The sequence below is a fragment of the Haliotis asinina genome, chromosome 9 (genome assembly GCF_037392515.1).
Source record: "Haliotis asinina isolate JCU_RB_2024 chromosome 9, JCU_Hal_asi_v2, whole genome shotgun sequence".
Classification (NCBI taxonomy): domain Eukaryota; kingdom Metazoa; phylum Mollusca; class Gastropoda; order Lepetellida; family Haliotidae; genus Haliotis; species Haliotis asinina.
This window is the reverse complement of record NC_090288.1, coordinates 12,804,032-12,827,997: the sequence shown is the minus strand read 5'-3', so window position 1 is coordinate 12,827,997 and position 23,966 is coordinate 12,804,032. Positions and strand designations below refer to the sequence as shown.

General features: G+C 39.6%; 1 protein-coding gene across 2 annotated transcripts in view; it reads left to right on the top strand.

Annotated features, from left to right (window-relative positions):
* LOC137296043 (beta-1,3-galactosyltransferase 5-like) overlaps positions 1-23,966 on the top strand; it is a 70,970-nt gene that overhangs the window by 41,569 nt on the left and 5,435 nt on the right. The window contains exon 1 of one of the 2 annotated variants that reach the window (XM_067827687.1): positions 21,462-21,567. The exons of the other annotated variant lie outside the window; for it this stretch is intronic. The gene's annotated coding sequence lies outside the window, so the exon portion shown is untranslated. Of the gene's footprint in view, positions 1-21,461; positions 21,568-23,966 lie in introns of those variants that run through there. 2 annotated transcript variants of the gene reach the window in all.

Sequence of the window (23,966 nt, the reverse complement as noted above, 5' to 3'; positions counted from 1 at the left end):
TACAATATGTGAAGCCCATTCCAGGTGATATTGCTCGAATATTGCTAAGGTTGTGTACAAAACTCACCAACTCACACACCAAGGAGTATCTTCCTCCTCATACGTGTTACGTATTCGTGTACAATGTACAAAAAACATTTCTGCAACCCCCACCCACACCGAGTCTTGGCGGTAATGGCGTTAAAGGATCGTTGGAATAAACTGAGAATACGTTATTACCATTCATTCTAGCATCAAAAAGCCGGTGTTTTTCACACTGTTTGAAATCATTCATTTAGAAACCGAAGTTTTAAAACACCGACCAAGACTCACACTCGTGAATAGTTTCCATTCGTTGTTATAGCAAATCTGTGTCAGACGCGGGCGCTAGGGCGATATTACACAGAGCGCAACATCGCCAGCACTGTAGAACTGCATATAGCTTCCTCTGTATACAAACAAACCTACAGTTCACTGTCTCGAGTGCGCTGAGGATGGACATGCAGGCTTTACCTATGTAGGTACTCTTTTATTTCGTATCTCTGATTTAGCAGTTTTAGTTTTAGTTTTAGTTTTTATGTGTTCATTAGAGGAAGGGATGTACCTCTTCCTCATCTTTCTTTAAGGCGATGCTGATTTATATGATGATGTTAATGAGAATGGTAGAGGTTGTAGATCTTGGGGTTAACGTACTGGGGTTTTCATTAATGACAGTGATGATGATTATGATGATGGGTTAACTTAACGCAGGGAGGCTAGAGTTTTGTTTGATTGGTTGATTGATTGATTGATTGATTGATTGATTGATTGATTGATTGATTGATTGATTATGATGATGATGATAGTGGTGGTGGTGGTTATGATGAACACGATTCTGATTAACACGATGCTGACTTTAATGCTGATTATGGATCGGGTTTTGAATGCACTGTCTTCATTCACATGTAACATAGTAATATTTAAATATAGGGAGGTCACTTACTGTGGCAGTTCATCATTTGTCACCAGGATTCGATCCCCCACACGGATATGACTTCTTCAATTAATACCGCCAAAATTTTTTATAAATTCTCCGCCGTGATAAATTTTAATCAATTATTAATCTCCCCCATCCCACCCCTCTCCTCGTTTCCACGCTGATATATTTTGATTAAATTCCCCATTAATTAATAACCACACGAAATTAGAAATACGCTCAATATATGTTTACATTCATCGATCCACATGGCAGTGGGAGACATGGGTTTTGTTTTGTTTTGTTTAGTTTTCTGGGTTTTTTTGGCTGTTGAATAGAGTAATGTATTCACAAATGTTGTACTTCATGCATTATCAAAATCCGCACTACTTGTCAACAGACACACGACATATGTAACGTTTTGCTTTGTTTGTTTTTCTTCTTTTCTTTTCCACTGATGCATGTGGCATCACTGAAAGCAACAGCTGTCTGTCGCATGAACATGTTCGAGCGGAAGCCCAACGCGAGTACTTGCTGTTCACAATTATACACATGTTCAGGACATGTTCTGGCGTGAGACGTTTCGATTCAAAAATTTTACAATAATCCCGCGTCATTACTATCTCCTTCAGACCTTTTCATTGTAATAATGTAAGATATATTATGAACTGGTACTCCTTAGCAGGAGGGGTTTTGTTTTGAACGTCGTCTTAAAACATTACCATTAAGTCACAATAATAATAATAATAATATTCATAAAGCACTTCATCCACAAGGTGCAACTGTTCTGTACAATTGTTTTGTATTTATGTATCATCTTTACTATGTTGCCAAGGTATTTTATGTGAAATCCATGCCATGTCTTGATGTTCTCTTATAGGTATCATTGTGCCCTGTACCATAACATGGTTTGATCTGGATTGTTATAGTCTTCGTGCCTCAAGTCTTTGCCCCCTTAATTATAACTTTTGTATATTAATAATCTTGTAAAACTGAAAATGACTATTTTTATAGATAGACAATACCATTATTCAGTAAAACATCGCATGAATAGACTGTGTATCATAGCTGAAGGACTAAAGTCAGCTGTTCTTACATCAGACAGACACAAATGCATTTCGGGTGTTTGATCAACCTCCCAAACAACAAAAAGTGACCAGAAAAAACAGACATTTATCTAACATAAAGTTTCATGAATGCATACCAGTGTATTAGGGGAATCCTGTTTAAATCACTTATTAGGTCCAAAAATGTTTTCAAAGCATATTTATTAACAGGCACAAAAGCATACTTAATGTCACGTTACATTATTTCTTGTTGGGATGGAAGACTCGTGACACAGTTCATCACTACAATAGATGTGTAGCCGTTATATTGACATCAGACAAAAACTTAGAAGTGCTAGCTGTAACACTGGGCCCCGGCATCCTAAACTGTTCAATCCAAGTACCTTTCCGAATTCTGTACAAGTAAGACAATCTAAGCATATCTCGTCCAGTAGAACCAAATATATTAGCACCACGTCATAAATATCGCACCACCCACTTTCACTGAGTAAAACTGGATCTTCAACCTCAGACATTTTGCTTAGAAAAGGACATTAAATTGTTTATATGGCCTCGTGTGAGCGTTCAGTTAGAAAATTGACAACACAAGACCGATTTTGAGCACTATTGAGGGTTTCATTGCAGCAAACTAAAGTTCACTAAAATCACCCAGAAATAAGGTGAAATACGTATGGGTCCCGGAGTTGTTACAGCAGACACACAACACAGTTCACGTTTCATTAATGTCGTACATACAAGTAAGGTCCACATGACTGGAAAATTCTACACGCCGTCTCATGCCGGTCACAAGATGTGATTGTCTGTTGGGGGATCTGCGGCCACTGATCATGCAATGCACGTGTCAATTCCTGAAAGTTCTGAATTTGAGGATTCCTTGCTCTCAGCGTCCCAAACTGTGCCACAAATGCTCAGTAGGATTCATGTCTGGACTACTGGCTGGCCACGGTAGTGTCTCAGTGGCATTGTGTTGGAGATTCTGAACAATAGATCGAGCATGGTGTGGTCTGGTATTATCATCCATGAAGACTTGAGGCACATTATCAGCCAAGGATCAAATTCTTATACTTCTATCCATTCAGTGTCCCGGGAACTGTGATGAGGACAAGTTTTACACCGGGAACTGTGATGAGGACAAGTTTTACAGTCATAGGAACAATACCCACCGTACCATGAGGAACCCGAAAGGAACACTGATCAGCTAAAATGCTCCTAGGATAACATACAGTGCCTCTCTGCCCCCAAACTCGTGAACTCCCGTGTGTATGATGCAGCAAATATCATACAATATGATTTAAAGCGCACTTACATACAGTTACATTGTTCACAGTGTCGTGTGCGGCACACTCAACTGGGTGGTTTGAAGGTAGCTCTACTTACATACTTACTTACATAGAAGCTTTACGAATCTTACTTACATACAGTGACAGGGAAGATGCATGTCTATCTCTGTCAGTAGGCCTGTGTTAAAGGCACTCCACACCATTCAACTTCCCAGACTGTTAAATTGTCAATGTCTATAATTAGAGCGGTAGTATTTCAGCCATATCGTGACTTGTTATGTATATGTTTATTGTGTATATATCATTATGTATATGTTATTTTTTTCTCATGTAATTCATTACTTGTTCAAGATAACACGTGTGCGTGCTCAGTTGAAATTGTGTTCAATATTTAATGCCATGAATCACTACAAAACAAATACTGTTAGTCTGGTTTAATGGTAAAGTGCCGGTGCATTTAACATTTTCGGCTACTTTATATCGGCAGCAAGTTTTAATACCAGTAAGCGACGAGGAATCAAATAGTATGTACTGGCGCTGGTCAGGTTAAGTGCTTTCCAAGATAACATACGACTAAATAGTTTAAGTAGAGTTTGTTTTACTTGTCAGATATTTCCTAATTAATAAGTGAATTAACATGTAAGTGAAGTTTGTTTTATGTCGCGACCATCTCCATTTTCGATGTATACCTGGCTGTATTAACGTACTGTGACAGGGCGGTGTTCGTAATATCAACCGGAGGTTTGCTCAGATTATAACAGACAACTGTCATAGCTGGTGCACCTTCTACAAGACACACACACACACAGACCATCGTGTCATTGAGAGGATTAACTATTCTTTTTTAAAATATGAAAGGTTTGAGGTGACTATATCTAGATATAGTGTACTGTGAAGCGTCGGGGTCGGGGGTCTCCTCAAAATTTATATATTGTTTTTAAAAAACTATAATCCTAATTCTCGCAAGGACACGAGGGCCTGTGGACACACATGCTACCAACAAACACAGTTGTTCCTTTAGGTTAGTGGTTAGAGCGCTCGGTCACCAAGTGGTGTGGTTTCGATTCCCCAGCTGGTAGTTTAGTTTTAAACCGATTTTAGAAATATCCCAACAATATCGGGGGATACCGGAAATGGCCTTCACATATTGTGCTGATGTAGGGAACTGGACACGGGTCATCGGCGTGACGAGCGAACCAGGCTACCCAACCGCCGTTCAGGTGGTACACAGAGTCCAGTGCTAAATCTTGCATTTGCTGTTCCTCGTGATATGAGAGCAATGACAATTAGCTCATAAATTGTAAGATACCATCATTTTTGTAAGGGTTTTCTAGCAAGCAGGGGTACCCGGAACTATTCCGCCGGAAATACTGACATGGCCTGTTTTGCAAAGTGATCTTAGTGCTACGGTCTTCTTACGACGTAACAGCTTACTGTGTCCTTGCATTGACTTGCGACGACAGCAGTTCCCACGAATAATCTGAAAGACATACGACGGGTGTAAATCCTAAACCTTAATGCAGACCCAAGACAATAGTTCCATGGTGATTGTAACACACAAATTGTAACACCGATTTACGACAATCGTAACTCCAAAACCTTAACGCTTTCTTATGACAATAGTGCAACTACGATCTTAAATTCCAAACCTTAATGCAAAATTACAACAATGTTGCCAGAATCCTAAATTTCAAACCTTAATGCAGAGTTACGACAACAAAGCTACGACGATCTTAAATTCCAAACTTTAATACAGAATTTCGACAATAGGGCAACGACGATCGTAACTCCCACACCTTAACAACAGTGCTACGAAGTTCCTTATTCCCATGTGCGCTATAGCACAAACAATCAAGAGTAGTTTCGACGCTTGTGGAACGAACCCATCGTGGATTACATCTCGTTACTTGGTCTAGCTTAAATCACTCTGTTTGCTTAACAGTCCCTGGACAGACCTGTATGTGCATTTCTGACACCCGCTACATGTATCAAAATGTGACGTTGAATATTTTGATACCAAGACAGCGTGACACTACATACCACGGTTAATGCCGTGGATCATAATTGCCGTTGCGCATTCGTGACTACTCTCGTTAACCCGAAAGTTACGGAATTGGGCGAATGGTGACGAACGTGTAGTCTGAGTCAGGTATTTGACCCGGTTGCTTGTACACTATGGTGCTCATCGATATTTGTTACCCATCAACCATCAGCCAGTTGTCGTGAGTAAATTATGTACCGACCGTCGTGATTCAACAAAAATTTAGCTTTTGTGTGTCGTTTAATTCTACCATAAACGGTGTGGTTTTAAGACACGTTTAGCAATATTCCAGCAATATCACTGCGGGGACTCTAGAAATGGGCTTCATAAGTGTACCCATGTTGAGAGTCGACCCAATGTCTTCAGCGTGACAGGCGAACGCTTAAACTACTAGGCTACCCAACCGGCCTCCATGAATTAAGACTTATTGCGTTGTAGTAAACCAATACACAGCGTGCCCCAAAAACATTGTTCCTCTATTAAAATATGTTAACGCCTCTATTCTCCTTTGCACCACATACTTGAAGATCCGGGATAGAATTGGTCTTCAGCAACCCATGCTTCTCATAAGATCCGGTGGTCAGACTCGCTGACTTGGTTGACACGTCATCGTATCCCAGCCGCTCTTGCAGTTGATCACTGGGTGGGCCAGACGTGAATATTTACATACCATGTAGCTATATTGCGCTAAGCCTGGCGTTAAACAACAAACCAAATCCTGTGTGCTAAGGATTCCTGTGCTAACCGAACCAACCCAATTTAACCGGATTGACAGGGTTTGCATGACTGAATCGATAAATTCAAAAGGAGAAGTAAGATTAATGATAAAAGTTGAAAGGAATAATTCTTTGTCGAGAAGCAATATCCGTATTATTTGTACAAAACTACTTTATTTGAATATTTTCTCAAAAGCTTGAATTATTCCGATTGATTAGATGCTGCAATGATATCGGACCGACTAATTTATATGGTTAAACGAAGATTAACGAGAATGACGATGGGATCATTTCCAGTTTAATTCCAAAAAAAGTCTGATAATTCAAGTCGATTCGTGATTTAGCGCTCAGTAATAACGCACAGACGCCAGAAAGGAAATGCTTTCGATAGCAAAACAAAAACAATTATTGAATGTCATATATGTTTTTAAGGATCTCAAGGACAAACATGTATAACTTTGGTTGAAACACAAAAATGAAACGAAACTTAGGCTGAAGAATATAGATACATACAATCATGAATTCCCTTTTTTCAGAATTCTTTGTAACTGCTCTCGCATTTGGAAATATTGACATTTTCTGGACATCTCGATAAAGCAAAAGTTGAAAACGAAATTGTTTTTTAGGTTTAATGTCAAATTCAGGGCCAATGGATGCTATAAAGGTACAAGTGTCTAACAGTTTTAAGTGATTAGACAGACGGTTGGTAGCCAAGTTGTTAAAGCGTTCACCCTTCACGTTAAACACCTGGGTTCGAATCAATTGCTGTAACATCAGTGTTAATAGCTATCCCTCTTTTTCATGTTAAAATACTTCCGTGGCATTGCTATGGTTCCGACCAGCTCATCCAACATAACGCTGCTGCCATGTTGCTTCATGTGTCATCAATGACAAATGAAACAGTCAGATTCTGTTAGGCTGCATTAAAATATTAAATGTTTCTCAGGCACATTTTTCACAAGAGTGACGAGGGCGGTAGGACTTCAATTTTAATTTTTGATAGAAAAACGTGACAATGGAGGAACACATTTCCATTTTCTCTCTCAGAAATACAGATGTGAAGTTTAGCACGTGGTAATGAACTGTAGATTCTTACAGACACTTATTTTTATAGTGGACAAGTGGATGATCTTTTTTTAAAATTTTAAAAGATGTTGCGCTAAAATAAAAGTGATGCTCCGATGCCAGATAAACTGTTTTGTTTAGCCTTAGAAGAGTTCACGATGGCGTACATAATGAGATTCTGGATATAGGCACTCAAAAAAGTACTAGTGTGGTACTTTGTCAAAGAAATACCTAAAGTACGAGCAAATATACTATCCAAACCAAAAAAGAAACGCATAGACGAGAAATCTGTTGCGAAAATGTTGTATTTTCAAAAATGTATAACCCACAAATACACTTTAATGTATGAAATGTTACACCAGTGTAGAAGAAGGTATTGCTGCATAATTCAACTGGAAGGTGATTTGTGTTACGTTTTGCGATGTCTTTCTAGTCCTTATGAATAAAAATCATCAAAATCAACAATTTCAGGTAAAATCGATTTTATACTTGAAAATGTGCAATCGTGTAAGGTCATGTTACCAATACTTTCGTCACGTATTTTGACGAATATTTGAACACAATTTTTTTAAAAATACAAATCGTCTATGCGTTTCTTTTTTGGGATATGATGGATCGTATTCGTTAAGCGCTGAAATGAATCATGTATTCTATGACACGCAGCAGGAAAGACACGATATAATCGGTTATAGATTTGTCTCCCTTGTATGAATCACAGAGTTGTCTCCCCTTTGTCTCAATTCATCTTTATAACCAATCTGTACATAATGATTTGAGGATGATATTTCGCAAAGATGATATGGCTATAGTTGCTACTCTACAGTTCTGCCAAATCGCGGTGGTGATCTGTGTTCTGCTATTGTTTATTGGTTTATTTTAGTTTATTTTTATTCATTTTTTTAAATTCTTTACATTAGCCTAATCGTTCGCGCTAGAAAACAGCCGTTGGCTTAGTGCAATAGTGACACGTGACAGTAAAATCGATTTGAAATCGATAACGTCGATGGGGCAAAAATTAAATTAATCAGCGGTTCTTGTTTAATTTGTTTGATTGACATTATCAGAAGCTTGAGAGTAATAAGAGGGTAAGATCCTTATGGATAATTACCTCTTTATTACATATGATGCGACGTTTCAGTATGGATCCTTATACCGTTGACAGGCACTGTTGCACTCTTGCACTCTTGCACTCTTGCACTCTTGCACTCTTGCTTGACAACGATATAAGGATCCATACCGAAACGTCGCATCATATGTAATAAAGAAGTTGTTCTCCATAAAGAATCTTACCCTCCTATGGTTCTTGTTTGTTAACATTTTATCTCTTAAACGCCTCAAAACTAATGGCACATCTAGCTAAATCAATAGCACATTTCGCTAAAAGAATGATAATTGTATAAATAAGTATTAGTTCCAAAAGCCACTATCTTCAAGTCGGTACAAAAATGGTAATTATGCACAAACAATACTTCCAGGCAGCAATTTCAGAAACTTAAATAATTCATATTGTCGTGATATGTGGAGGTGATTTTAAAGATCATAAGTGTATTTAGTAAATGGATAATCATGACGGGATTATCCGTAATAATAAACGAAGTAACATGGTTAAATTAGGATCGCGTTAATTCTGAGGTCATTGCAACCGTAACATAATATCAGAGAAGTAATTCTTTTTGACTTGCCTTCCTCTCCCCTGATACGACTTCATCTTTCCTCCGGGGACACCGGGAATGGGTTTCACCTAATATAACCATGTGGGGAATTGAACCCAGGCTTTCGGCATGACGAGCGAATGCTTTAACCACTAAGCTAATGACCGTCCCAATCAGGTGATAAAATACGCAAATATGTACATTATAAAACGGCTTGACAGATTTGGACATCTATCCTGACACGCTTACGAACCTCAACTGACTTTCCGCATAGAAATAAGATAGTGTAACGGTTGTGTATACAAAACCATCCACCTAACCCTAGAAATATGTACAAATAGCAAATTGCTTGTTTAAGAGAACTGTCGATCTCAGAAAAACATTTTCTTGTAACCTCAGTTTATGAGAATCGAAAGGAAATTATTGCTCAGTCTTTGGTGGATTTGCGAGCGTTTGAACTTTCAACGTCGCATTAAAACAACACGTTGTTATTTTTACCGAGCTATTACACGATATCCAAACGACAGATTTTCGTAAGAATAAGTGACTTGTTAATGTTACTGGCGGGATCATCTTGGCGTGTCAGTGTTGTGAAGCAGCTTGAGTTATTTTACTAGCTGATAGCTAATGACCCACCTGATCGCGACATGGCCGGCGGCAACTTCGGCAGCGTTTTCGACATCGCAGACAGCGACTTCGAGTCGGACTTCCAACAGCCAATCAGTTGTCCGTATACTTAACTCGCTGATTTTATATAATCACCGCTCCTCGTCCCGAGACGTAAACTTCTATGGCAGCACTTACGTGAACGCGCTGTCTCTATCCCCCCCTTTCCCCCAACTCCTCGTATGAGTCCAGACTTTTTTTCTCCTCAACTACCGCTCCATCACTTACCATGGTCTTCAGGGGAACAACGACAACACCGACGATAATAGTGTTTGACTGGGCCAATCTCCTTTGTTCTCTTCAACCCATCTCAGAAAAATGGTTCTTTCAAATCCGGTTTAACGGGGGATATTTTTACCTTGGATTTTTGTTGGTCTTAAATTGCCCACGTTAATGGATTTTTAAATCGACGTTGTAGAATTAGACTCAATCGAGATTTCAGTTTCTTGTCTCTAGACGTTTCTTTCGCCAATCAATGTTGCGCTTTTCAAGGAAGCAAGTCGTTTCTGTCCTTCCAGATCAATTGATTCTGAAAGATAAACCCTGAAAGAATTAAGCAATTATTGGAGGGAAACTATTTAAAACGCTGTGATGTCAAAAACAATCATTGCAAAGCGCACAGAACTTCAATCTCCGGTTGACTTTTTCTAAAAAACTGAGCACAAATAGATTGTGTTCGCTTTCAGTTAACCTAAGGTAGTCAGTATTTTTCATATACTTTCTGTAAATACTTTTTTAAGTATGACACTGATTTTCATATCAACATAACATAGTTTTATCTGTTAATGTAACAACTTTTCTGTCTTATCATAAACAGTGTTTTACCTTTTATTCTACAGTAGTTTTATCTGCTAACAACAGTTTTATCTTTTAATATAACACAGTCTTATCTGTAAACATTAACATATACCTTGTTGTTCTTATCTGTTATTATACTATACATTTATCTGTTTTATCTGTTAGCATATCATATTTATATCTGTTAAATATTTTTTTATCTGTTGTACTTTATACATATGAAGAGGATGAGTGTGTGAGCGAGTGCGTTAGTGAGTGTGAATATATTTCCCATAATTCTCCACATTCCTACATTAATGATCTTCATCTACTGACGAATTATCGAGGTCAGCATCGATCGAAACCGACACAATGACTCTTCTGCAAGACTTTTACCCTTTAGAAAGACCTTTGGTAAATGGAAATCCATAGTTATTGTATTGTATTTTGATATTAAAATGTCCATAAATATTTAATTGTATATTGAGAGTCAAAAATCCATTAATTTTGTGTTGAATCGGATGTACACGGACGATTATTTTATTTTGGCTTCATGTTTTATTTATATATATTTTTATCTCTAAGTCGTATAATGTTTCACAACGAAAGAGATAAGTCTCTAACTAAAACACTTCGAACGGTATAAGCAAAAAATCGGGTGTACATGGACGATTAATTTACTTTGGCTTCATGTTTTAATTATATGACATTTGTAGGTAGTATAAGTGAGTGAGTTTAGTTTTACGCCGCACTCAGCAATATTCCAGCTATATTGTTGAGGCCTGTAAATAATCGTGTCTGGACCAGACAATCCAGTGATCAACAGCATTGGCATGGATCTGCGCAATTGAAACTACAAAACATGTGTTTGTTTACTAGTGTGGTAAGGCCACGCTCAGTATTACATCTTTACCACGGCGGTTTGTAAATAATCGAGTCTGGGTAAGACAATCCAGTGATTGACATCATGAGATACCATGACAGAGAATGTGTTTCTGACTATCTGTGTGTCACTACCCCATCTGTGGCATATATCATAAACACACAGAAAGGCGTGTCAAGAAGGACCAAACTGTATAACATATATTTGTGTTTAAAATATGCCAGAAATCAACTTTTCTTTTCCTTTACAGCTGTGAACCATATACACCCTAATTGTTAAAGACATAATGTCACACATTTTCGACAATATTTTGGCCTATATTATATGTATTAGGGATATATGCACCCACATTAGCTTCCTTTTTTCATCACTTAAGATTTACCTGAAATCGATAACTGAAACTCTCAGGCAAAAAAGGTTAGTAACAGTTATAACACTAACACATCCTACCCATCAAAGGTTTAGACCTAGCTGCAGCATTTACTAAATGTTATATTCGTGTATGTGTATAGCTGCGTTTTATTGTAAAGTTTTGTTAAGAATTCATCAATTTTCACTGAGTTTCATCATTTATTGAACACATGACAATAATCCTTTCAACGTTATTAATTTATTTTACAACGCATCACTTCATGTGTAAACAGTACCTTTAAACAAAATGGAATATTTTGCAAAATCTAGTTTAGAACAGCTGAAGTAACTGGCTACATTCACACTAGTGAGTCTAAACTCTTGATGGGGAGTACATATGGAATATAATATACACAACTGCTCCGTACTGTCGCACTGCCAAGTTCGTAAAGAGCGCTCCAAGGGACATTACTCTGTTGGGCCCACTTGAAATAATCTTGCTGTTGCATTGATTCATTCGAACTATTTGATTCAATGTCGTAATCTAAATACGTAATTGGGGTGATAAATTTTATGGTCGCTACTCCCAGCATTCCTGGGAGAAATGCATAACATATAGAGAAGTGTAGTGTGACATTAGGCATTTAGTGAAAACTTAAAGACATTTCACAACAATGCGTGTTCAGAAGACATAAATCAAATTCAATTTTAAGTGTTCAATACGCAAGGAGGGCAATCAACAAATCCACCAACAACACGTTACAACCGAAGCCCTTAACTTCGTAAAGACATTAACATATCCGCCAGAGGATTCTGCCGAGAATACGCTAAATCCAAGCATTTAGCTCACATAATCTTCAGTTTGGTTTTCAAATTACGTTCCTTGGTGTTAAGTTGACAAAGGGGTCATAGGCTTCCTTAGATGGCCATTACCGAGTCGGTCGTCTGGGATTGGTCACAAAGGCTCCTGAATATAGGTCACCGCAAGAAAACGGCATATTAGGTGTTTCCATCAGGGTTGAGGAGAGTTTTCATAAAGGTCTGTGTAGTCCGTCGGGGTTCAAATGAGAACGATGAACGATTAAATATCTCGAAACAGGGATAAGTGCTGAAAAATACATACGAAAGATGGCCCTGAAATCTCTGTACCCAACAAGATCTGAAATCTGACATTTCGTGATTGATCGTTGAAAAAATTAGGAAACCATCATGTAATATTGTGCTATTTTCGTTCCTTACACCGAGGGGTGACAAACGGTTAGTGGAACAGCACCTGCACACATTCAGGTACAACTCAGCGTAGTCAGGTGAGATGAGCACGGCTGGTCCGGTGCTCCTCCCTCAGCCGTTTATCAGCCCATGGTGTGAAGCATGAAAACAATTTCATAAAAGTAAGCGTTCATGTATATGTCTTCTTTTCAAAACCTTGACCAAAAAAACCGTTGCGTTTCTTTTGCAGTTCATTATATATTTCTCCACACTTTTTCCGTTTGCGTCCGTAGAACATCACCTGATAAAAGAGACTATTCTGACGTGTTTGCGTTTCATATTCACAAACGTTAAAATCCAGGTCAAGTGCTTGCACGCGGGTGCAGAGCCAAGATATCAGGGATGGTAAACTATCATGCATGGAATATTTCATTGATCCTATTAACTCGCTGAAATGCTTGGCCTTTGGTTGTAGGCATTGTCGATATGGACAATGTCGGAGACTGAATAACGCCTGTAATTCTATACGATCGACAACAAGATTGGCTATTACAACCGCTGGGAGGCGTACACGACCGAAGACAAACCTGGTCACCATAGTTTAATCTTAGTTCACATTAGTGAGTTATGGAACCTGATTGTGGAAATAAATCTAATATCTGGGGAGAGTACTTCGAAAGTTGTCGTCATTTCGTCCCCGCTGAGGTTGATGGAACCACTTTGGTCGTTACTGGTGGGTCATAAAAATCAGAAATCAAATTACTTCATCACAATTCCGTGTTATTCGACGTGTCAGATTTTATAACGACAACCGTCCTTCGCCTGGGGTCTGAAATCGAATGTCGTAAAGTACGAGTCGAATCCGATTACGACAATGCAGGGGAATGGTAAAAGTTCGAGTGTGCAGATGGATGAAATTTTAAGGAATGTGGCATACTTGTTCCTCGTTTCACTGGAAGACGGTCGAATGGCACCGAGAGTTTACAAATGCACAACCTTCACATAGGGTCAATAGAAACATGTGATTATTCTCGGTACTGTTCCCTTCGGGACCGTTTATGAACCATGCTCATGAATTGTTAATATTCTTTTCTCATTGACTTCTATTTTACAACTGAACTGCATCATCGACCATCTCATAGGTGTCTTGGTGGGAGCGTCTACCCCGACGGCGTCATATGAATAGGCGTTGAAAGATGTTGCTTGTTGTTTCCTTGCTTCGCGCTTGAGATTAAAGGGAATGCACGAACTTTCGAGAGTTGGTATAATGTATCTGAATGGAATGTTCATGTTACACAACGACAACTCGAGGTTGATTTCTGTAAAATCAGTATTTGTGCCGTCTAACGCAAGAAGCCATAAACACACAAATATTCACGCACGCATCAACGTTAAGCCCCCTTCTCACCCATGAGGCTCTTATGGGCGTCAGACTTACTGTTGAAGGTAGAGTTAGAACTAGCTCTCACTCTCTCACTCACTCACTCACTCACTCACTCACGCACGCACGCATGCACTGACCCATTCTCTCTCACCCACCCACTCAATCAATCACCCACCCACCCACCCACTCACTCATCCACCCATCCACTCAATCACTCAATCCGCCAACCACTCACTCACCCACCCACCCACTCACTCAATCAATAACCGACCCACCCCACACTCACTCACTCACATTATTCCATTTACAGTCTGCAGAACTGCATGTATTCGATCTGTTTACCAGTTCAATGCCGTGGTTCATTTCAAGTAGTATTTCCCTAACGACATGGATCCATGGACACTGACGCTGGACAGACAGGTCCATATTCGATTTGTCACAGACTGACCACATGCAGTTGGAATTCAGCTGGGCGTTAAACACGACAAAAATACTTAAATGTAAAAGAAACCAGTGCTTCCAATTCCTTCCAACATCATACTGAGCGTTGAATCCAACTGTTGCAACATTTCTATTACCGCTCACTGTATAACAGAACACAAGGGACTCAAGCTGAAACCTACCTTTTCTGTTAATTATCGTCACACCATTTCGGGAACCCTAAAGGCACATGAGCTTTTTTTGGTAAACAAATGTAGAACCTATCGGTGACAAATGGCAAGGTCTCATGGACCTGTGATGTTGTGAAGCTTTTAAAATCTCAGATTCGATACATGGTGTTTGCGCACTGGAAGTTTTTAATGTTAAATCAGTTAATCAGTTTGGCTATCAGTACTTGTACATTAATGCATGGTGTGACGGCAATGGATATGGATGTGTTTGGTTTAGCTCGACATTTTTTATTGATTGTTCATTTGATTAATATCTGAGTTGCTGTTATTGTCGGTATGTGCCACACTGTGTTGTTTGGGCATTTGGTATTCGCTGAACAATCACCATAGTAACCCTTCTGCTTAGCCTGGGTATAAACGGTGCAGTTACCATGGCAACCCTTGTGCGAAACCTGTGTGTACACGGTACAAAAAAATTGTAACTTAACCCTTTCTGAGAAACCAGCAAAGTACCTTGAAAACCCTATTGTGACATCTGGGTGTTCACGGTAACCCTTGTGTGATACCTGGATACCAGTGAATACTCGGGTATTCACTGAGCAATCACTAAAAACGTAGAGAACGGAACAATGGTAAAATATACCTGTGTATTCACTTAACATCGCCAGAAACAGCACAGTTTTATAACATCTGCTATTAACAGAACAGTTATCAAGAAAACCGTTATGTCATGTCTTTCACAGTACAGGTACCATGACAACTACTATGTTATACCAACATACAATCCCCTTGATAACCATTTTGTTATGCCTAATTTCACAGCGCAATCGGTGAAGGAAAAATTAAGCAACCCATAATATTCTGGACTAATGCACGCCGCGTGAACATCCGGGACAGAATTGAGCTTCAGATCCCCATGCTTGTGGCCAGGGCAGAATAGCAGGATCGGGAGGCTCGATGATGCTCATGATGTCAATCACTGGGTTGAACTTTTCGAAATTCGGATATGTACAGACACCCATGTTACTGGAATAGAATATTTCATGCACATGTCTGTGGCTGCTTGCAGTGTTCCAGATATACTCCGGGTATGTAGTGCTGGTTCAGATACCATTCTGTCAGACGCGTTATCCACTGGGCCACTTCCGCCATATAATGTAAATCAACACCCACTTGCTAACTGTCTAGAAGGTTAAAATGCTAGACGTTCCCCCGTCAAGTCCATTTATAATTCCTCGGTCATGTTTCTTGCTGAATATTGTTAAATTCAGTGCAAAAACCGACTTACTTAATTAGATATGAATCCTCGATCGAGCCAAAAAAGACATACACAAAAAGGAAGATATGGCTCTGTGATGTTGATGCAGTAGTTGAGGGCACTTTCGTTGGGGATACGACTTGGCTGCGTTTCGGCAACTGTTTTCAACTTTATGACGGTAGGATAACGTTCGTAATGCTAGACTCACAAGGGCAGCTCATGGTAGTCACCGGTGGGTTACAACAAGTGAGCGTTATTTCTAGTGCCTCTCCTCATCCTCCCCGACGTACAAAATCAACTACACCCCCACCCCTTCCCCCACCCTATTTAACAGAACTTTTAAAATTTCCTAGATACAACATTGTTGGAACCAACAAGTATAAGTACAAAACTGATCACCCCTCTACCTCTCCAGAAGAAAATGGGTGAAGCCTCCCAACCCTTAAAATCACTCCCTCCATCACCACACACACACAGCCATAAATTATGAACGATCCCTTACCACCTTCTCTGCTAATCACGCTTTCGATTTCAAACTAACAAACTGTTTCGCCGATAAGTGACTATGCCTGTTCAATAACCCGAAATTGTTTGATTGAATTCTATTCATAGCATCGCTCTTACTCCCAGCTTTGAGGGGCGTTTTGTTCATGAAAAGCTGCATTAATTTAGCACCCCTCTCAAATTTTGAGCACAAAAAAATATAATAACGGGAAAATTATATTTTTGAAAAAGCAGTTCCTCATTTTATCGACAAAATATTTCAGACACATTAGAAGAAATATAGGATAAATGGTGCGGTGGGGTTCCCTAGCGGTTGAGGCGTTCGCTGGTCATGCTGAAGGTCTGGGTTCGCTTCCCAACATGGATACAAAGTTTGAAATCCATTCCTGATGCCCCCGTCGTGATATTGCTGGAATATTGCTAAAAGCGGCGTAAAACTAAACCCACTCACGTACTGAAGAATCAAATGTTCTATTTATAACGGCCACGGAAAATGTCTATTCACAGTGTAATGTGCCTGATGTTTAGACCTGACTCAGCAATATTCCAGCTATATGAAAGTACTCTGTAAACAATCGAGTCTGGTCCAAACGAACCAGTGATTGACATCACGCATATGGGATGCGATGACGTGTCAATCAAGTCAGCAAGCCTGACCACCAGATCACCTCTTGCAGAAAGCACTGGCTGACAATCTGATCCCCACAGGTACTGAAAACGTCGTTATTGCTATACTGACATTGCGTTGCTACAAGCTGCCGAATTCTAGAGTTTTGGATCTTCGCTTTGTTCTCGTGGTCCCGAACAGTGGGATAGCTATAAGCTGTATCTGTTGTGTATATTAAATACCTTGTTTAGATTGCGATGCGCATCCATTATTTATTCCGTCCAAACATCAGGTGCTTTTCAAACAGCGTCATACGCAACGACATGGATTGAATTGAATTGAACTGAATACACGACGCATTATGAAAAGACTTATCACCACCACCCTAACCATCATGCAGAGGAACAGCATCAATAGTCTCTGCGTTTACCACTGATGCTGTTAAGGACTCATCATATATAATGACGTCAGTATTGATATTTTCATTATTATTGTCACAGTGTTATTAGCGCCGGTCGCATATTTGACAACAATGGCAGTCTTTACAATGTCTGTGCGATGTAGGTGTCTAATGGCTTGTTATATTCGCTTCATTACCCTCGGGGCCTCCTTTCACAAAGCACTAAGGTGATCGTATGTCGCTAAGGTAACCTTAGTGCAATGTTAAAGAATGAGAGTTAAGGTTACATTAGCGTTGAGTCATCCTAGTGTATTCTTTGTGGACAGTTGTTGATTATCTGCATGTGTTGGCTTATGTCGTGCTTGACTTTATGAAGGGACAATATTGCGTAATTGTATTGTCCGTGCATGTGTGTTGACTTTAAACCCCTGCATGCTCTTTCTGACGCACATTTCCATAAGATCTGAAAGGTGAACACTGCGGAGGAAAGTCGGCGCTTTGTCAACCTACAGTAACTGTTAGGAAATCAAAGAGAAAAGTAGAATATTATGTTTTCTATCCGCTTGTGGAAACTCAAGAACGAATTATCAAGTCTTTTGAAAAAATAGACACTGCTACGTGTTTTAAGTGTTGAAAAACAAAACATTCCTGGCATTTTTATCGCACACCGATAAAAGCACTATGCAACTATTTATATTATATGTCATCTTTACGGAAAGTGTGCTTGATGATGATAGTAATAGTAATGCTGAAAATTTACATAGTGCTAAATTCAACCACAAAGTGGGTGCTCAAAGCGCTACAAAATAATAATACTGTTTCATTAAAGTTACTAATGCTGTTTTTGATGTAATGTAACAATAGTCTTTATTTGTTTGTTTGTTTGTTTGACGGCGCACTCATTTTAAAAAATGATCCCATGTTGAAAAGTGGCAACTGCCACCAACAATTAGCCTTCTCTGTACCAAATCCCTAAGTTCGATTTTACGTGACTTTTTTGGAGTGAGTAAGTTTAGTTTTAAGCCGCACGCAGTCATATCCGTGCTCTATGGCGGCGATCTGTCTGGACCAGACAATCCAGTGACCAACAGCATGAGCATCGATCTACTCAAGTGGGATACTATGACATGTGTCAACCAAGTCAGCAAGTCTGACCAATCGATCCCGTTAGTCACCTCTTAGGACAAGCATGGGTTGCTGAAGACCTGTTCTAACCCAGATCTTTTCAGGCAAATTACATATTGTACAGTGTTGGAGGGTTTTTTACTTATCTGGGCCCCGTTTCACAAAACGCTCGTAAACCTAAGATCTCGTAACTTTCCTCGTAGCACTCGTCCTTCCTATACTGTAACATACTGTCACGTAAGCCTAAGATCTCGTAACTTTCCTCGTAGCACTCGTCCTTCCTATACTGTAACATACTGTCAGGTAAGTCTAAGATCTCGTAACTTTCCTCGTAGCACTCGTCCTTCCTATACTGTAACATACTATCAGGTAAGTCTAAGATCTCGTAACTTTCCTCGTAGCACTCGTCCTTCCTATGCTGTAACATACTGTCACGTAAGCCTAAGATCTCGTAACTTTCCTCGTAGCACTCGTCCTTCCTATACTGTAACATACTGTCAGGTAAGTCTAAGATCTCGTAACTTTCCTCGTAGCACTCGTCCTTCCTATACTGTAACATACTGTCACGTAAGCCTAAGATCTCGTAACTTTCCTCGTAGCACTCGTCCTTCCTATGCTGTAACATACTGTCACGTAAGCCTAAGATCTCGTAACTTTCCTCGTAGCACTCGTCCTTCCTATGCTGTAACATACTGTCACGTAAGCCTAAGATCTCGTAACTTTCCTCGTAGCACTCGTCCTTCCTATGCTGTAACATACTGTCAGGTAAGTCTGAAATCTCGTAACTTTTCTCGTAGCACACATCCTTCCTATGCTGTAACATACTGTCACGTAAGCCTAAGATCTCGTAACTTTCCTCGTAGCACTCGTCCTTCCTATACTGTAACATACTGTCACGTAAGCCTAAGATCTCGTAACTTTCCTCGTAGCACTCGTCCTTCCTATGCTGTAACATACTGTCACGTAAGCCTAAAATCTCGTAACTTTCCTAGTACCACTCGTCCTACTTATACTGTAACATACTGTCACGTAAGTCTAAGATCTCGTAACTTTCCTCGTAGCACTCGTCCTTCCTATGCTGTAACATACTGTCACGTAAGTCTAAGATCTCGTAAGTTTCCTCGTAGCACTCGTCCATCCTATCCTGTAACATACTGTCACGTAAGTCTAAGATCTCGTAACTTTCCTCGTAGCACTCGTCCTTCCTATGCTGTAACATACTGTCACGTAAGCCTAAGATCTCGTAACTTTCCTCGTAGCACTCTTCCTTCCTATCCTGCAACATACTGTCACGTAAGCCTAAGATCTCGTAACTTTCCTCGTAGCACTCGTCCTTCCTTTGCTGTAACATACTGTCAGGTAAGTCTAAGATCTCGTAACTTTCCTCGTAGCACTCGTCCTTCCTATACTGTAACATACTGTCACGTAAGCCTAAGATCTCGTAACTTTCCTCGTAGCACTCGTCCTTCCTATGCTGTAACATACTGTCACGTAAGTCTAAGATCTCGTAACTTTCCTCGTAGCACTCGTCCTTCCTATGCTGTAACATACTGTCACGTAAGCCTAAAATCTCGTAACTTTCCTCGTAGCACTCGTCCTTCCTATGCTGTAACATACTGTCACGTAAGCCTAAAATCTCGTAACTTTCCTCATATCACTCGTCCTTCCTATGCTGTAACACACTGTCACGTAAGTCTAAAATCTCGTAACTTTCCTCGTAGCACTCGTCCTTCCTGTGCTGTAACATACTGTCACGTAAGCCTAAGATCTCGTAACTTTCCTCGTAGCACTCGTCCTTCCTAGCCTGTAACATACTGTCACGTAAGCCTAAGATCTCGTAACTTTCCTCGTAACACCCATCATTCCTATACTGTAACATAGGAGGTACGAATGCTACGAGGAAAGTTACGAGATCTTAGGTTTACGAGAGTTTTGCAACTTTCCGTGTAACATTCGTACCTCCTTTGTTACAGTATAGGAGGGACGAGTGCTACAAGGAAAGTTACGAGGCATGCGAGAGTTTTGTGAAACGGACCCCAGATTGTGTTGAACTTATATATATATATATTTAGTTACTTTTACAGGAGGTACAGGTAGAACACAGAATAATAATGTTAACATCATGTGTTCTCGAGTTACAGAGTGCAGATTGTATAATTAGAGTTCGATTTCAGTTTTGTTGTGCCGAGTTTGATAAAGGAATGTATTCGTGTTGTCTGATGTACATAATGAAATATATCAAGTTGTCTGATGCACAAACAGAACATGACGAGCAGTCGGATCTATATATTTTATTCGAAGTGCTTATGGCGAACTACTGTTAGAAACGAACTAACCGTAGTTGTTCCTTTGGGGTCGTTATAACCGTAGTTTATGCCCAGGTTCTCCACCGGGATCACAGCTCACTGGATCAAAATAGCCATGAGACGAAATAATTATTGAAATGTTGAAGAATAATGCCGTTTTCACTCTCTTTTCCTCTCATCTGGTCACAACGGGCGCGACCTTTACCATAGTACCTAAAGTATTGATCTTTATAATTTGCCGAACTGCGAGAAACAGCCGAACTGCGAGATGACATCAGACCCGGCTCATTAAAACCGGTTCACATTTGTCAATCCGGATTACGTTTTCATTCATGAATTTCCGCTCCCAGTTAACAGCACATTGAAACCGGTTCTCGGTTTCCCTTTGCTCTCGGAAGTTACAAATGTGACTAAACTCCGACAAATGTGACAAAACCGAACGTCACTCGTACCGTGTTAATTAGTAGGACATTGAAGACAGAACGGTAGCCTAGGAGATATTTAACTGTCGATTATCCTCAGGGCTGGTTTCTCATACGTCCTGTGTACGCGAAGACTAATCTGGAACCAGTTGCTGTCCAAATGGGTCGCTGATGTTTTGTGGGGGTTTTTTTGCGGATGAGTATTTCCTTAAAGATAAAATACATGGGCGTTTCAGTGTTGGATGTGTGGCTGCGGGCTTGGGTTTTCAAGCTGGAAGTGATTTGCGTGAGTTGTGACTTCGCGTTCTTGTGAGTATATGTTTTTCATCTGTCATATTACGTTGAATGGGTGGTTATCGGTGAAGATGAGTTGTTTATATTCAATACGGAGTGGGTGGGTACTTTCTGAATATATATACATATTTCAGCTATGCTCTGGAGTTGGTGGTGAATTCGGGAGTATACATATTTCATATTTATCTTGGCGTGGTTGGTAAAAACCGCACGAGGAGACAAATGTGTCTCAGATATATTCTAGTGTTTGTATATGGCATAATACGACTCTGTGTGTCTGTCTGTCTCTCTCTCTCTCTCTCTCTCTCTGTGTGTGTGTGTGTGTGTGTGTGTGCGTGTACGTGTTTTATATATGGTGTATTAGTATTTGTACTGGAGTAGATAAATGTGTCTATGTATGTATGTGTGATAGATTTCTAGCACACTAACACATGGCTAGAATGTATATGACACACATATGTGTCTATTCAGTGCGTGTGCACGTGTATGTTTGCGACTGTGACTGTGACTGTGGATTCGAATCCAAAGTCGGTGCTACATACTTGTATAAAACCCTTCCTGGTACCTGCCTTTATATTTCTGCATTTTTAATAACACAATTACTGATAAATACATCAACACAAGCAGTGCCCGAGTTATATGAGAGCTTGTATCGATCATTTTTATAAAAAAATATGATTGAACATAATCACTGGCTATGGTAATATGGCTAGAAATCCATCGAGACATGCAACTTACGTATGATAAATCGTAAAGCAAATATCAAAACATTTTACTGATTATTTGTATTCAACAGACTCAACGTTCCCTCCGTAGTGTTTTATTATCAGATGTAGTTAAAAATGCACAATATAGGAAAACCTGACACTTGTTATCACCGAAAAGATAGCAAATTGATTCTATCTATTTTTAGCATGCTAAATTTGGCCTCGGGACGGGATTTTCTCTATTTCCTTCCGTATCCGATGTTCTTAGATGTTGTTATGCAAGTGATATGTCTCCAGTTAAACTCCACACAAAATTATTGTCGTGTTTCATTGTCTAGATTTGTAAAGTTGTGATTTTTAGGTTGTTAAACTGAGGAAATACGTCCCTACAAACTTATTTCAAAACTTTAACGATATAATTATTTAACGTGAACGTTGTCATCAGATATTTTATGAAAAATAATTTAACGCCATTCGATTTTTCGACTTCTAAACATAAGATAACAGTTTATTATAGAATTCCTTTCCATGGTGGCCTTGTGGTTAAAGCGTTCCTCGTCAAGCTGAAGACCCGGGTTCGATTCCTCACATGGGTATACAATGTATAAAGCCCATTTCTGGTGTTCCTGCTGAGATATTGCTGACGTGTTGCTTAAAGCGGCGTAAAACTATATTCAGCCATTTAGCCAGTACAATCCGTTGTTGTGGCCTGTACTTCATAAGCACTAAATGTGGTGTTTCACCTTAATGTTGCACTCTATTTAAGTGTGTCCGATACTATTGTTTTCTAATCCACGAGTTCGTATATCACGCAAAGGACAAACAACATTTTCCATTAAAACACAAAAATGGGCTTGTGAATGTTTAAAAAATGTACCAAAAGAATCCATCAACGCAATCAGTGAGCGTCGCGTTTTTGTCGATGTCGATCGGCATCCGAATCTATGCCATAAAAGGGTCGATGTTTCTCTGAACGTTGCATAGAGGTTTTGTGACAAAGTACCCAAGCATACATTTTAGCGTGTTAAAATTTCATGTCTGAGTCAGACGTCTCTTCTCGGTATTCCTGCGTGTGATCATTTCAATAATAGTACTGGAACAAAAAAAAAACGAAAAAAAACCCAATTACCACTTCGTTACTGCGTTTAAGTATTCAGGTGCAACGGAGGTCCCAAGCCGAACCATTTAACGTGGGAGAGCTTTTCCCTGCAAACATTAAAAGGGTTTTGGGTAATAAAAAGTAGACCCAAATAAGAAACGGAATGGTGATGTTTTCGCACTCAGTGGGATTGCAGTGGTTGTATTAGGGCGGAGACATGTTGGTTGTTAGATTTGCCGAGTGTACATAGAGAGTTAGGGTACTTCTAGCATCGCGTTTATGATGACTCGCTGACTGTCTGGTTGGATCATCCTCTATGTGTCTTTAGGATCACCTCAGTGAACAGGTACTGAGCTTGCTTTGTGTCGGGCATTTTACCTTTGTGGATAAATACAGGCGGGTGAGCACTTATGTACAGGACGATGGGAGTTAAATATGTAAATACAGTTGAGTTTTGCGTGTAAATACAGGTGGTTGAGTTATGTATGTAAATACACATGGTTGAGTTATGTATGTAAATACACATGGGTGAGTTATGCATGTAAATACAAATATGTGAGTTGCCTATGTAAATCCGGGTGGGTGAGTCATCGATGCAAATACATCGG